Raw genomic sequence first — 15,626 nt, forward strand, 5'->3', positions numbered from 1 at the left:
CTAACACAACAGTTTGCGAACAGTGTGCAAATTCCTGATATTTAAAAGCCTTTATAGTTTTGACATGTTTTAAGTTTCCAACAGCATTATTTTTTATATTAAAATGACTCCGGATTCAAACTTCTTCTGTAGTTGTCAGATTCAAAGCTTGATTAGTGCAACGTTATTTGAAGTAGTGTGGCCGATCTGCAGTAAATGTGAAAACCCACTATGACATGTATGAAGAGGCTGTTTGTCACGTCTGGTAGGAAACGTTTTTTATCCAGGAAGCACTTCCTCGTGACAGGTGGGGATACTGTCCACTATACTAACGAGGCTTGGTGCAATTGTTGCATTGTCCATGTCAACAGAAGGGTGGCGCTGTTCTGACTTTGACAGACTTCAAATAATCTAGATTTTGAAAAGGAACATTTACTCATGCCTTAAATTTGTTAACTTTGCGTTAACTCAATTTGCGAAGGGTTCAGATATGCTAAAGCCTACTGCACGTGGGATGAAGCCTGAATGACGTGGGCTCGGCCGAGAAGTCCACTTGTCCTCTGTTCCACATGCAGTGCAGAATCTGATGGGGAGGCCTGCTGGGTTCAGTTTGTACGTCAACAGACACTGAGACCCATTCATTTATCTCATTAGAGGAGTCAAATCCAAAAAACTAGAAGCGACTTGCATTTGCAAAATCTCACCCACTCTCACAGACATCAAGTGTGAGCAGCCGTCATCCAGCCCTGGCGGGACGATCTATGAAACCCAATACATGGAATGGAAACGCAGAAGTCAAGACCACTGTCTGTCAGCTTGATCTCACTGAACACAGTTCCGAGCCGGGGACCTTTCGCACCTCAGGCCAACATGATCTCAAACTCCGACACTACAGAGAAGGACTTGTCTACCTGGGCTCGACACTGGAAAATACACCATTGCCCAAGCAATCCAAATTATAGGGATTTGCTAAAAAGAGAGATTCCAAACTGGATGTAGTTGCAGATGGAGTAAAAAGCTTGTGTGAACCAGTGGCTCCTTCACTGTAAGAGTCTCACTAATCCCAAAGTGAAAGGATTTGACCCATTTCCAACGGAAGCAGGTGTATGTGGGTCTCGGAATCCTTTCTGTTTTCATCCAGGAGCCACTGTGATTACATTTAAAACTGACTATTCAACGTTCAACTGTATTTGTCCCCAAACAACCACAGCAAGGAAGTACAACACAAAAAACATATTGACTTGTTACAGAGAGAAACCTTTTCACAGCAACATCCTGCTGCAGTGTTACAGCTCCGAGGTGAGGACTCAACGGAAAAAATATATATGTATCTGCACCTATAGAAAAAGACTCCTCCCCGTCGGGGAATCGAACCCCGGTCTTCCGCGTGACAGGCGGAGATACTGTCCACTATACTAACGAGGATAGATATTGACCCTTTGATGGCAATAAAGTTCAAATAGTTCCTCCAGGTTGTCCACTTGTCCCCTTCCAGGCGATGTCCTCCAGCTCCTGCGCTGGACTGACAAACTTCAGCCTCCTCCGCTCCAGACATTAAGAAAACGACTTTATCAAGTTGAAACTCTGAGTTGAGCATGAACGTGTTCATTGGAAAATACACATTAGTAAAAGTAATAAATGAGTAAACATGCAATATAACAGCAAGGAAGTATGAAATAAAAATATCATAGAAATGATGTACAACAACAGAAATATATATATAATAAATATTGTAAAAATAATATCAAAGACAGAAAATCTTTCCTTTCATCCCTTTTTAATTTATGTGTCAATCACTGATCCCACCGTTCCACCTGTAAATACGGAGGAGTAGAAGGCATGATGGCGCCCTCCTGTGGAGAGATGGCCGCACAGCATCTGGTCCAGCAGCAGCTCTGTCTCCAAACAAGCAGCTGATCTTAGACTCTTCTCTCCTGTGAACATTCGCTGAGTCCAACAGTCACTTTACTTCATGCTCCTCTAGACATTTGTTGGAGGAGATTTAGACAACAATTTAGATACATTTTTTTTAAATGAGGAAGTAAATCAGGAAGTAAATCAGGAAGTCACTTTTGGGGGGAAACTGCAAAGGCCTCACCTGCAAAAAAATGAAGTTGTTTGGATTACAAACAAATGCACCTTGAGATTTGTGTAAAGAAGGACATTTGTGGATTCTGGTAGATAATTATTTAAATGTTTTGAATGTATCAGTGTTGATTCAGGCTGAAGAAATGATTAAATATCTTTTGATTCAATAAAAAAGATGACACCTTGTCTCCCTGTTCTCATTCTGCAGGTGTGTGACTCCAGAGCTGCACAATCCAGATCTTCTACTCGTCTTTTATTATAGATTATTATCATTGTAACTTTTTACGTATTCATGCTGCTGTGGGATGTTGCATAATATAAAAATAAAATGGAGTGAGTGCTTGTAGTGTGCTTATTACGACGGAGAAGAAGAAGACAAAGATGAAGAAATCAAAGAAAAGAAAGAAGAGATAGAAAAAGAAGAATAAATAGAAAAAGAAGTAGTAAAAATAGAAGAAGAAGAAGAAATAGAAGAAGAAATAGAAATAGAAGAAGAAGAAGCAGAAATAGAAGGAGTAGAAATAGAAGAAATAGAATAAAGAGAAGAAGTAGAAATAGCTGAAGAAGAAATAGAAATAGAAGATGAAAAAATAGAAGAAATAGAAATAGAAGAAGTAGAAATAGAAGAAGAAATAGAAGAACTAGAAGAAGTAGAAATAGAAGAATAAGTAATAGAAATGGAAGAAGAAATAAAAATAGATGAAATAGAAGAAGAAGAAATAGATTGCTCCACACACACAATCATCGTAGACTGCAAACAATTGGTCTATTTTTGCACTAGAGGGAGCTACTCCCCCACTGATACCTCTTATTTCTGCTTCATCACTGGATGAGAGCACAGGGACCATGAGAGCAAGATGTGTTTTTGAAGAGTTGCAGACAAATAAACGTTAAAGGAGAATATTAAAATACATTTAGATTTAGAGGGACACCCCTGCTCTGATTTGATAGTTTATGTCAGAATTGGGGAACCACAATCGACAAAAGTCTGCACTGCGATTGATTTGGAGCATGCACCTGAGTGTCTGAGCCCAAGCAGACAAACCCAAGATGCTCTGTAGGTGTAAGTATTAGTGAGGTTTGTTTCTAGAGGCCATGGGTCAGCCACCTGGTTTCTACTGGGGGGTGTGGATGGAAAAGTTGTGTGGAAACATTCAAATAAGAATTCAAATGCCACTTAAATGGGCACACTCAAATGATGCAGGGAGTGAGCATCTGCTGACGACAACTTTGCACGGCAATCAAATCAGGAGGCTTCTGGAAAACGCATCGTGGCAAATCCAGCAAACGGGCAGCGATTACACAACATCTCTCCCAGCATAAATAAATCACGTCCCTTCCAAGCTGAAATAACAGGAACAGGAAAAACAAGACAATAAAAGGACTGTTGATTGACTCACTCACACTTTCTCTTTTTGTGTAAGCAACTCACATTCCTTTCTACTGTGTCGGCAGGTTAACAAAACTATTGACTCATCTCAAAGGGAGAAGGTGTGAGTCCACATCACAGGGCTGGACGATGTGGCCCAAGATTACATTGAGATACAAATTTCCGATCAGTCAATATCGGTGATTATTAGGATAAATGTCACATTATTAATTATTTTGAGTTTTAACACCTCTTCTTAATGAGCTGAAAATGACAAACACTTTACACAAACCATGCACAACCATGATATCGATATATACTGGACTTTTGTTTTGTTGCTATGAATGACATTTATATTGCCATTGTTATTGATTCTGTTTTATGGCCCAGTCCTACTCTACTGGGTGATTCCTAGGAAACAAGGAGGAGTGGTAGATACAATCTGAGCCAGAGAGCCGGAGGCATTTAAGATAGTGAATGAGATGTGTATCTGCTTTCAAACACGCTTCTTAATAATTTCTCCTCGACAGCAGATTCAGTTCTGCTGATGTGGAAACATGTGAGCAAACAATGCTGAGCATTGTTTGAGTTCAGCAGGAGATGGTACACTTTGGTTTCCACATCACAACCCAGTTCAACAGGCAACCATTCAAACAAACTCTGTGACCTTCTGACTGTTCAAGTGTAAATGATTAAAGCGACAGTGTAATGATTCATTCATTATAACAGCAGGGAATTCACTTTAACGTTTGATTTTGGGGATTATTTCCCCCTGATGATCTGTTAAAGTTGCTGCACCTGGATTTATAATGTAAAACAGATTGTTACTATACTTCAGTAGAACTTGAAGAGTTTACTAATGGAATATGTTTGATCACTTTTCCAAGGAAACTGCTAAAACAAGTCCAGCCATATTCAGTGCAGCACAAATGAGTGATTGACTTCGCAGCCAGTTGGTTTGGTCTTGGTTTGTCATCGTGCCAGCGCCACATCATGTCTCACTATGACATCACACATTATAATCTTGCTGGACTGCTTTGATTGTCTGTAAAAAAAAAAATCTACATATGTCGATGGGGTTGTGATTAATACCTTCAAGTCTTTTTAAGAATTGTAGTTTTTTAGTTTCGTAATACAGAAATGATTCCATCCTGTGTCTGTTGATGCAGGTTCTGCTGGAACAACAGCTGTCAGTGTTACTTTCTGTAAATGAAGCCCAAGATGATCCAGGACGGGCTTTTTGGCAGCGGTTTCCTTGTTTCAGTCTCCGGTAAGGCCTGGAAGCTTGGCAGGTACATACCTGCCTCCGGCAGTTGATCCAGAGATTAACCAAACCTGACAAAACCACATAATTCTGTGGACTTGTCATTAAAAGTTGCATAACTTCCGTTTCCATTACACAATAAACCTCAACCCATATTTCACAAACTGACTTCAGACTAACTTTCCCCTTCAGGCTACCAGTACATTTCACAGTGGAGGAGGCAAAGCTGAACAAGAAACATGCAGTACAGCTTTCTGAAAGACGGCAGGCGGAGATTTCTGTACAGTATGATGTTGTGTGTTGTTCTTCCTAAGAGTTCAGCACAGACACGTGATGAAGGCAGTCAGGTGCAGTAAAGATAAGTAGAACAAAGGAAGTTATGTTTTCGCTCCTGTCAGTCGGTTGGTTTGTTTGTCATCAGGATTTCACAAAATATATCACAACATATCCCCATGCAACACTGTGGAGTGATGGGACGATGGCCTTGGATCCAGGGTCCCCCCCACACACACACACTTGATTTAACATTGAAAGATGAAAGTGTTTTTTGCAGGGAATCATTCATGGGCCTTGATGAAATAGAAATCATGCCTATTTAGGGGACTGTTATCTATGATTTGCAATTTGGTGCGGCTTGAGTTTACGGGGACTGTTGGGTCTCGGCGTTTATACAAATATTTAAATCCTGCCTCCTCCATGTTAGTGGACGGGACATGGACCAAGGTATGTGAGATCAAAATAAAACAGGAAATAGTCCAAAAGGTGCAGAGTCTCTTAAGGCCGGCACATCGTGATATGGTGGATGCTGTTCCACACCGTCTGTTCTCTTTCATCATTTTCTTGGCAGTGTTTCCTCAGTGTAGTTGAGGATGTCACACCTTGTTGAACCTTATCGGGCAAATTGGGTTTGCAGGCTTGTAACGTAACGTAACAGAGAACTAACACATGTAATTATACATGAAATAATGTAGTGCTTGCAAAATAAAGATAATGTACAAACATTAAAGCTTTACAATAAAAAAAGAGTGCAAAATGTAATTTTTACATACTTATTGCAACTTCACATTTCAACAACTAAAACGATATGAAAATCATATTTAGACACATAAATGCTGTCTCAAAATTCCTTAATCAATTTAATTCGATTTTATATTATTTATAAAGCACAAAATGTCAACATACATTATCTCAAGGCACTTTACATAGTAAAGTTGAGACCTTACAAAAGTGTAGAGAAACCAAACAGTTCCCACAATAGAAACGAGTACTTTGTCTCTTTGAACAAGAGAGGTATAAAAAGTCTTTAGAGGGGACGACAGGAAGGAAAGAGTCGCGCCACAATGCAGTTCTTATTCCAGCATTTCCCTGCCCTCCATTGGATGGGAAATGGGTGAGAACGTGCCAGAGAAGTCGAGACAGCTATGGGTTTGTTTGTCATCCTGTTGTGAGAAAACACTTCTGCACATGCCGTTCACCCACAACCCACACAAACAGGTTTCTCTTTCTGTTTGTGAATGTTTGTGCTGGTGTTGTAGTTTACGCTGTGAGAGTGCAGGGCTCCACACGACACACATGTGCTCCAGTCAGCCAACCAGGCCGTCCTGCACGAGGCCCAGCAGAACTAATCCCTGGAACCACGGCCGCTCCTCTCACTAAAGTCCCTCTTTTGTAGTGGACATAGCTCATCTGGCCAATGAGGCTCAGTAGCCGTGCACATGCACACCAGCGCACCTTTTGTAATTCCCCTCCATTCTTTCTTTTTGTCTCTCTCTCTCTCACTGTGGCTCTCTCGCTTTCATAAACACACACTGTACAGTGTAGACAGGGGTAACCACGCGAATACCAGCATGTGTGTGCACAAACAATTGCCCTCATTCTCTCTCTCACACACCCACACACACACACACACACACACTCAGACATCAGTGATGTAAATACACTATCTCTTTGTTTCCTGGCTGGTTTTATTTGTTTGTGAGAAAACTGTGGCCTCACAGCAAGAAGGTACCCAGTTCGAATCCCGGTTCGGCCGTGTTGAGTTGTTCTCCCTGTGTTTGTGTGGGTGAAGTTTCTATGGACAGGACTGACATTACATTGAAATAACCGCTGTAAACACGCTGAATAGACAATCTGTCAATCTGTCCCGTCTGCCCTGCAGTTGTCAAATGTGTCACTAAAATAATATTGGTTGATACGGTTGTTAATATAATAACGTCAGTGGATATTGTTGAGTGAAGGGAACTTCTATCTGTACCTTTAAAGAACTAACCCCTGCAGAGCTTACACATTGAGATCTCAGGACATCTGACTCCTGACAGATGACGACAGCCTGCAGTTATTCTTCACTTTCATGATGATAATGGGACAGATAGATGAGGAGAGAAACTTCCCCTTCATCTGTCAGACCCGGACCTGACTGGATTTAGATTCTGCTGCCACTCTATTTCATTTCAATGTTGCTTTCACTTCCCACTGTCACTCTTTACCGAGGCCTCTTGTTATTTGAGTTTGCCTCTTTTCAAAGCTGATTAAGCATCCAACCATCCAGACTTTCACAGACTGTGCGAGAACAGCGTACGTGCATGTGTGCATGTGAGGTACATGGACGCGTCAGAGAGTGAAAGGGTGATACGTGAGGAATGAGAGGTGTTGAGCAAGCTGCGGCGAGGACAAGACAACAACATGTAATGGTTCATTTGCATTTCAAAATACACCAGTTTGACCCAGTTCACTGTGGCTGTGGCTGCCTGAGTCTCCAGAAACACGTAAGCAGCGATCAAGGTCAGTTAACTCACACAATAAAGATCTGTTATTTACCATTCGTACCATTGATTCTTCCACCCCCACTAAGGAGGTTATGTTTTGCATGTCTGTTTGTTTGTGTGGGTCTGAAGGATTCCTAAAAAATTACCCAACTAATTTCCATGGAATTTTGTGGAGGGGTTTGAGGAGGAGCCCGTTACATTTTTGTTACACCATAGACTTTATAAAATAGTTTACAAAGATGCTATGTGTGTGTGTGTGTGTGTGTGTGTGTGTGAAAATATGTTTAAATCCTGACGCCTCCATTTTAGGGGATGGCATAAGTGATGGGATAAGATGTGATCAAGTCAAATCACACGTTAAATGAGTTCTCAACAGGTGCACAAAGAGTAGATTTAACTATATGATTTGCAGAACAAACCCAGCTTGACAAACAGAGGATGCTCAGTCACTGTTGCAGTCTGGGGGACAGTGGATTTATAAATCAAATATAAATCCTTCAAGTTTAATCCCACAGCAGGAATGGATACGCAGTAATCTGAGAGCAAGCCAACACTACTACATTTACATTTGGGTGCTTCATGTGACTCTGACACTGGCAAATGAGAGAGAGGAGAGGAGAACAATGACTTTGTTATTCTTCCTCATTTGTCTCTCCATCCTTCCTTCCTTTCCCTCCACCCCCGCTTACATCAATCCTTTTTTCCTTTCAGTTATGAACATCACCGTTTCATTGCCTTCTTTTATTTCCCATCTTAGTGGGTAAACTAGAGAGGGAGGCTGGGACGGTTAGAGGGAGGATGCGTGAGAAGGAATTCAAGTTGAAATAATAGCTTGGAGCAAAAGGGAGAAGGAGAAGGAGGGTGGGTGGACATGTGCAACACATAAGTGTATTATGCAATAAATACGCCGTGCGACTTTCTCACTGGGTCTGACAACTACTTCCTCTCTCTTTTTTTACATAAACCCACACACCTGCACGTAAGCAGCCACAATTCATTCACACACAAGATGACACACAAAACAAGAGGCGGTGCACACACAGGAATATTATGGGAAATGAGGATTTGCATCTTCCCTGTTCAACCCTTTTTCCCAAAACATGGTGCTGACCTTGTTCCACTGAGGGAAATATTCATATTTGTCCTTCAGGCCTTTAGAGCCCAGCCCACCTCAGTCTTCTCCTGACAGAAGGCATCAGGCCGACTGTTGGTAGGTGTGTTTCTGTGTTGAGGGACATTATGCTCATCCACAGAGGCAGCAAGTTGAATCTGTAAGTCTCACTTCCCATGGCCTTGAGGAAGCTGACCTCTGCGTGTGTATGTTACGTAAGAAAATGGAAGAAAATGCCAAGCCTGCACGTTTGAAACACATTTTTTACGGCTGAAAAACATGTTCCAGCATTTAATACCTAAAAGTCTGATCACTTTTTAGTCTAATCATGTTTTATTAATTTAGTTCATTGATTAAATCCTCCTCTGAAATTATTTTAATTTCGACTTGTTTGTGTTTGTGAAGTTAAGTCAGGAAGTTTTCCATGATGTGGACTCTCTTCCTCTATAGTTAGCCGTGTGAGCTCCCACCACATATTTTCCTACAGCCTCTCCACACAAGTGTTTCCCAGGCCTGCACAATGCAAATTGACTGTTCTCCCAACTACTACTAGTTTGTGATGATTTTCTAAGCTCTACATGTTGTATTGGAATAAATTGTAGACTCTTTGCAATGTAAATTTGTAAAATATGAGAAATGCTTTTGGGGTTTTCAGTCATCCAGTGCTTACCACTGTTGAATCTTTCATCAGGAGCATGAGTGTTTAGACAGCCCCGCATAACTTCACTTAAAACCAATAAAATCCACTTGGCAGCCGCTGAATAGCAGTTAAACAGACTGTTGTTGTTGCATGAATTAAAAGAGAGAGGAATTATATTTATTTATATCATATTACTCAGCTGAGACCAAATATATCGAGAAAAAATAGAGATTAGAATCCCACTTATATTTAAATGTAATAAAATAATGAAAATATGAATTCTGGCTTTTTCAGAAGGAAATATGTAAAATATTTAGACCTGTTTATACATATTATATATTTAAATAATGATGGCTAAAGTCCATTCAGCTGCTTCGGTGTGGCTACACGTGTTGGTTCACTGCTACACTGAGAAATAGACCTAAAATATTCTTCTACGACCAACCTGTTTTACGGGGAGGTAGAACCTGGGTCATAAGTCAAATAAATGTAACATACAGCATTGCAACGTGTCTTAGTGCCACCACAGAAACTCACGTGTACAGGTTCCAGGTTCCTAATAAACCTGACCACTGCATCACGGGGGGGATGGCTATAGGGAGCAGATTTATATGCGGGGAGAGGAGGATTGACAAGGTCACTGCTCGTTTTTGTAGACAGAGATGAGTGTGTGTGTGTGTGTGTGTGTGTGTGTGTGTGTGTGTGTGTGTGTGTGTGTGTGTGTTACTTCATAAACTGAATACATGTGTATCCAGGTCCATGTGACAGATTCTACCCGGTGAAGCAGCATGACATCAGTGGCTTTGTTGACGCTTTTCTCTACCCAGAAATACTCGAAAACATAATTCCTGAAATAGGGCACAGCCCTGAAAGCACAACACAGGCCGACCGTGAGTGTTTCTACAATAAAAAGCGTCCCCTTCGAGGTTGAAAGGCTTTACACATTAGCTAAGTGACCTTGGTCAGCAATGAAAGGTGAGGATTTATTTCTAACTGGGACATGTATGTTGTGCCTGTGCTCCATATAGGCTGAAGGTCACATGATAGGAGAAGCACTGAAATGTTAATGTATCATGCGTTTGTTTTTCCCATCCCTTTCCTTTGCTTCTATGAGATTCTAGTTCTACTCCCATCACTATTCTTGTGGCCAATTTATGTTCCCTTACGTTTCTGACATGGACATTATTGTGCCCCTGTGCTCCATCCACTTCTCTACCCCGCTGATCTCATCTATTTAACATGGAAACAGCTCGATGAGACCTTTAGGAAGGACAAAGAAAGGATGCTAATAACTGAGCAGTTTGTTTTGACCAAAACACGGAATCATGGTCAAAATATCAACGCTCCTCCTCACCACCATATTTGTGTCACACTGGAATGTGACACAAATATGTTACACAAATATGTGGAACAAGGTCACAATATGGGACTTTTTGTTAAGACACTTCTCCATCTGAAGTGGTTGCATTATCAATGTCTCCCTGCAGCATTTAAAATGTTTTTTCCTTCCTGATTTCTAAAAAAAAACTTCAAACTTCAGCTTCAACTATATAACGTATTCTCTGCACAGTCCTTTTGACCATTTTAATGGTCACAAGCTAAAAATGTATCTTTCATGCTTATTAATTAATGTTATCTGTGTTTTTAACTCACCTAATCATCATGCATTATGAAATAAAATGTTGTTATATAACACAGTGCATGTTTTATAAAAATATTCATAAATACGTGATTTTTTTCTTAAATGCAGCGTTATCAAGTCTTGTTGTTCCACATTCCATTATGCAGCCGTGGATTTCTTACGATCCAATTCCTAAAGTAAATATTATGGTCTGCCACAGCAGAATATGCCGCTGACATTTGCCGTTGGTGCCATAACAAAACCCATCGGCGACAACAACGATAAGGAGAGAAGCAGCTTGAATAACACAACAGCACAAATCTGCAAATGTTCCACAGGATGAGGACATGGTCCTGCCTGGTGGTTTGACTGAGCAGTGGATGAAGACAACTCAAGGCTGCTGCTGAATTTATACAGCAGGCGTTAATGCCAGTTTTTGCCTCCACAGTGTGTGTCATTAACAGAATGCTAAAGCTACTGGAGGTTCAATCACAGTCGCTGTTGTGATGTAAAGAGAAAGACACAGTCACATATTCATCAACATGCATAAGAACTTCAATCTCTTTCCACGTCTAGTTCACCCTCTCCAGCCTCTACTGTAAATGTCTCTCCTCTTACCAACACTGCTCATTTGTGTATATAATTCAACGTCCTCTGCCTCCTCAGTTAATCTCCCACTTGCGTCCACAAGCACAGACACTGAAGTTGAGAGAGAAGTAGATTAAAAGCACTCAAGTGCATTAAACCTCTGAGATGAGGCCTGTGTAGAAATAGAGGTTGACGTTTTAATGCATTCTGCCGGTGAAGAATATAAAACCATGAGTTAAGCAGGATTTGATTGATGAACTGTGAACTCGAACACTGAAATAGAACCTGACCCATTTAAAAAGAAAAGTTTTATTTGACAGAATAAACAAATGAAGAGAAGATGTGAATTTATGTTTGTTTTCTTTATTTAATGTCTATGTTTGGTTGTATTCGTATTTTCTTTTTATTTGTTATCATCACTTATTACAAAATGTATAGTTAAACTGTAAAATCATTTCTTTACTTAATAGTTTGACAAATGACATCTCAGGATTCATTTCCATTGTTTAAAAAATGTATAATATGGTCAATATATTGATATCAGAAGTTTTATAATATTGGTTTCAGCATCTGTCCCCAAACTTCCATTTCATTCAGGCTCTACTGTGAAACATTTGAACACAGAGCACGTTCATTACATGTGTAAGAGCTGCGCCCCACATGACAAGACAACATGTTTTTCCAAACCTGTATTTCCCATTTCTAAGTGTCAATGAGATGCAGAGTCATGCCTTAAAAAAGAAAGGTTCATATTTACAGCAAGTCAAATGCCTCAGAAATGCCACAAGAATGCAAATACGCAGACCTACTTATTCTGATGCTCTCACCATTTATCTAGAATCATATCAGTCATTATTTCTGTTAATCAGTTTCAAAATATAAAAAGGATTTGATGACTTCAGAGCTCTGCTGGTCTCAGTTGCTAACAACACTGGCTCTATAACTAAAATACCTCAAAGCGTTGTGTAACTCTCTCTCTGGGGGAAACTGGTTAAAAGTTAAACCAGTCAGGAGAAAAATAGCTGATAACCAACAACCGATGCATGCGTGTTTCCCCACATGCGTGTGTACACAATATGTGCTCGACTTGTGTGTGCATGTCACAACTTATTGAAGTTTGACCTGTGACGTTAACTGGGTCAGATTTAATGTCCACCTGTTTTTACCCCCCCCCAGACATGGAGACAACTTTTTGCAACTCTGCTGTAAGCCCCAGTTGTTGGAACTCTGAAATAGCTTCTTACCGAAACCCGTGGAAAATTGCCCTTGAACAGACTAATGATTAACTGTGTTTAATGGTGTCAATCCAAATTCTTTCACTGCTTATTTACGCTATCATTATAATTATCATCATGGAATCCTGGTTTTAGTGCAGGAAGTGTCAAAGTAAATGGTCTGTACAAGATTTGTAAAGACTGTGAGGGCTACAATGAGAAGATGTGATGGAACAGTCTACTGATGTTATTTCCAGCAGTGCACAACACACACGTGTATCATTGTGCTGCTCCTCAAAGTGGCCATGCTGCTAACTAGCTCATTATGGGAAGCACAGTGTGATGAGCTGGCGATTGGTACACAGCTAATTGGTGTTAGCGGCAGCTTTTCTCAGCATCCTACTGTCACAGTGGGTAAAGCGTGTTAAGAGCAAAGCTGTGAGATATTAAATTCTCATTATGGAAGACAAAAGGATTTTGGCAGCAGAGGGTGTAGTGAGCAGCACGTGCATGGATGTAAAATCAGCGTATTACTTACAGTTTCTATTTTCGATTAAAAACCAACAATAAAAGCACTAAGATAAGATAAGGAAAGGGTGGCATGGTGGTATAATGGTTAGCACCTCACAGCAAGAAGGTTCTGGTTCAAATCCGGTTGGGGTCTGAGGTCTTTCTGTGTGGAGTTTGCATGGAGATGGGTGGATAGGTGGATGGATGGATGAAAGATAAGATGAGACAACATTAGATAAGAAAAGATAAGATTCTGTTGGCCATGTTGCAGCAATGGGGGTATAAATATGAGGAAATATATAAATAGAAATAGTGTATACAATGTCAACGCAATATATACTGTGTGAGAAGAAGTGTAACAGGATTGCACATGAGATATTTAAATAGCAGAGGCCCAAAATGAACATTGGAAAGTTAAGTTAAGTCGAACTTGAGTGGATACCTGTTTTGCAGCTCAGTGAGGATTTTAGAGAATATGAATACATTGATTAATATCTTTAATCAAGTGTGTGTGAGATCATGAGAACCTGAGGGTTATAGTTTCCATCTTAAGAAGTGCGGAGTGGTCGTCTGTGTCTCGATTTTGTTTATGTCCTCTCTCTGCTCCTCACTTTAATATAAATGATGACATGGATTAATTTATTGTCATAAACATATACTTGGGGCTACTATGTTTGGATTGGTTCCACTTTCACTATTGATGTGGAAATTTCCTGGAGCACTTGCTTGTGGCCCGGTGTCATGTGTGTGAGGTTTTATGAGTTCAGCTGAGATAATCCTGGGGAGGAAGTGAAGACAGCTCAATGAGAGAGACAGCATCACATTAAAAACACTGGCTAGTAACACAAAGAGTAAAAAAAAAGGATGACTGGTGTTATTTGTGTGTTTCAAAGAAAAGAGCATCTAACAAACCATCAAAGGCCCCAGACACAGTCACAGGAGGAGAAAGGGGACGAATCACAGGCGGAAACAGAGGGATGACGAGAGAGAGACGAGAGAGAGAAACCGATCGGATCAGCCGGCGACTGGAATCATCTGAGACCAAACACACTGTCACATGCAAAAACTGCTGCCATCTAAGGTCACCGGCACGAGCCATCATGTGTTGTCTTAATCGTTTACGTAACATCCAATCATTTGGATACACACACACAGTCACACAAAACACACACGCACACACACACACACACACACACACACACACACACACACACACACACACACACACACTCAATATTTGCCTCAACGGTTACATTGATCAATCATTAAATGTTGATATGATATTCTTTAAAGGCATTAGTGATTGAAGTGGAGACATTGATCCTCTCCTATCGCGCCTGAGTAGCTTCCTCTGGACCTTGTTGATTGACTTGTGAACATGTCCAAACCAAACCTGGACAAGAGAAGAAGCATGTGAGGACTTGTTGTGGACACCAATGTGCATTTAGTGCGTTGTTAAAATTAGAAATAAGATAAAAACACTGAGCCATTTTTTATTAATGATAATGATAATAATAATAATAAAATAGGATACTGTGATAAATGTCTTTATTGTCATTGTGCTTTATGTTTATAAAGATGTGGTCATACTTGTAATACTGTTAAATCACTGTTTGAATGCAGAGGTCAGAGGTCAATACATGATGCAATCGGGGTTCGAGGAGCGTGACCTCTTCACTCAGTTCAATTTACAGACCAAAATACCACAGTCACATGTGACTGTCTCATGATGTGTGACTCACGGCCTCTTGGCTAATTTCTTCGACTCCAAAAACACTGCGCAAGCAATTAGTGACAGTGGTAGAGTGGTTCATTCAATATGAGGGAAGGTTGGGGGTTCAATCCTCATGTTGAAGCTCCCTTGGGCAAGACACTGAACCCCAAATTGCCCATGTGGCAGTGTGTGAATGGATGGCAGGTGGAGAAGTGCTATATATAGAAGCACTGCATGAATGTGTGAATCTGACCTTTGGTGGAGAGCACTTGGAGAGGTTGTTAAAACTAGAGAAGTGCTACATAGAGGCACATGCAGTTTTAAAAAGTTTTGAATTTTGAGGCACATAGGACTCTGGAAACTCTGGAGTTTACCAGTGAATCTGACAACAGATGGACTCTGCGTAACTCTATATAGAGAAAATAAATGGTGAAGGTAATGCAGAGCTTTAATGAAAACACACTTGTTTCTGAGGTCACTGGTGCACCGAGTACATTAATTGGTAGTCAGTGCCCTCAAGGGAGATCAGTGCAACAAGATGTGACTGCAGCTCATCAAGCCTTATTCCAGCAAAACTGAGATGAGCGTGTGTGTGAGTGTGTGTGAGTGTGTGTGTGTGTGTGTGTGTGTGTGTGTGTGTGTGTGTGTGTGTGCATGAGTGTTCTATTTTCACCCGACTGATCCCCTTCTTAAAGTGTGCAGAAGAGATCACAGGAGGGTGGATGGTTTGAAAGTGGTCGCTGGTACCACTGTGAAGTATGAG

At 40.6% G+C, this 15,626-nt stretch overlaps 1 non-coding gene across 1 annotated transcript; it reads right to left on the bottom strand.

Moving 5' to 3' along the window:
• Positions 1–1,332: 1,332 nt before the first annotated feature.
• Positions 1,333–1,404, bottom strand: trnad-guc. Its single transcript has one exon. It is a non-coding gene; the product is annotated as a tRNA-Asp (tRNA).
• Positions 1,405–15,626: the final 14,222 nt, after the last annotated feature.

The sequence above is a fragment of the Hippoglossus hippoglossus genome, chromosome 4, assembly GCF_009819705.1.
Source record: "Hippoglossus hippoglossus isolate fHipHip1 chromosome 4, fHipHip1.pri, whole genome shotgun sequence".
NCBI lineage: Eukaryota > Metazoa > Chordata > Actinopteri > Pleuronectiformes > Pleuronectidae > Hippoglossus > Hippoglossus hippoglossus.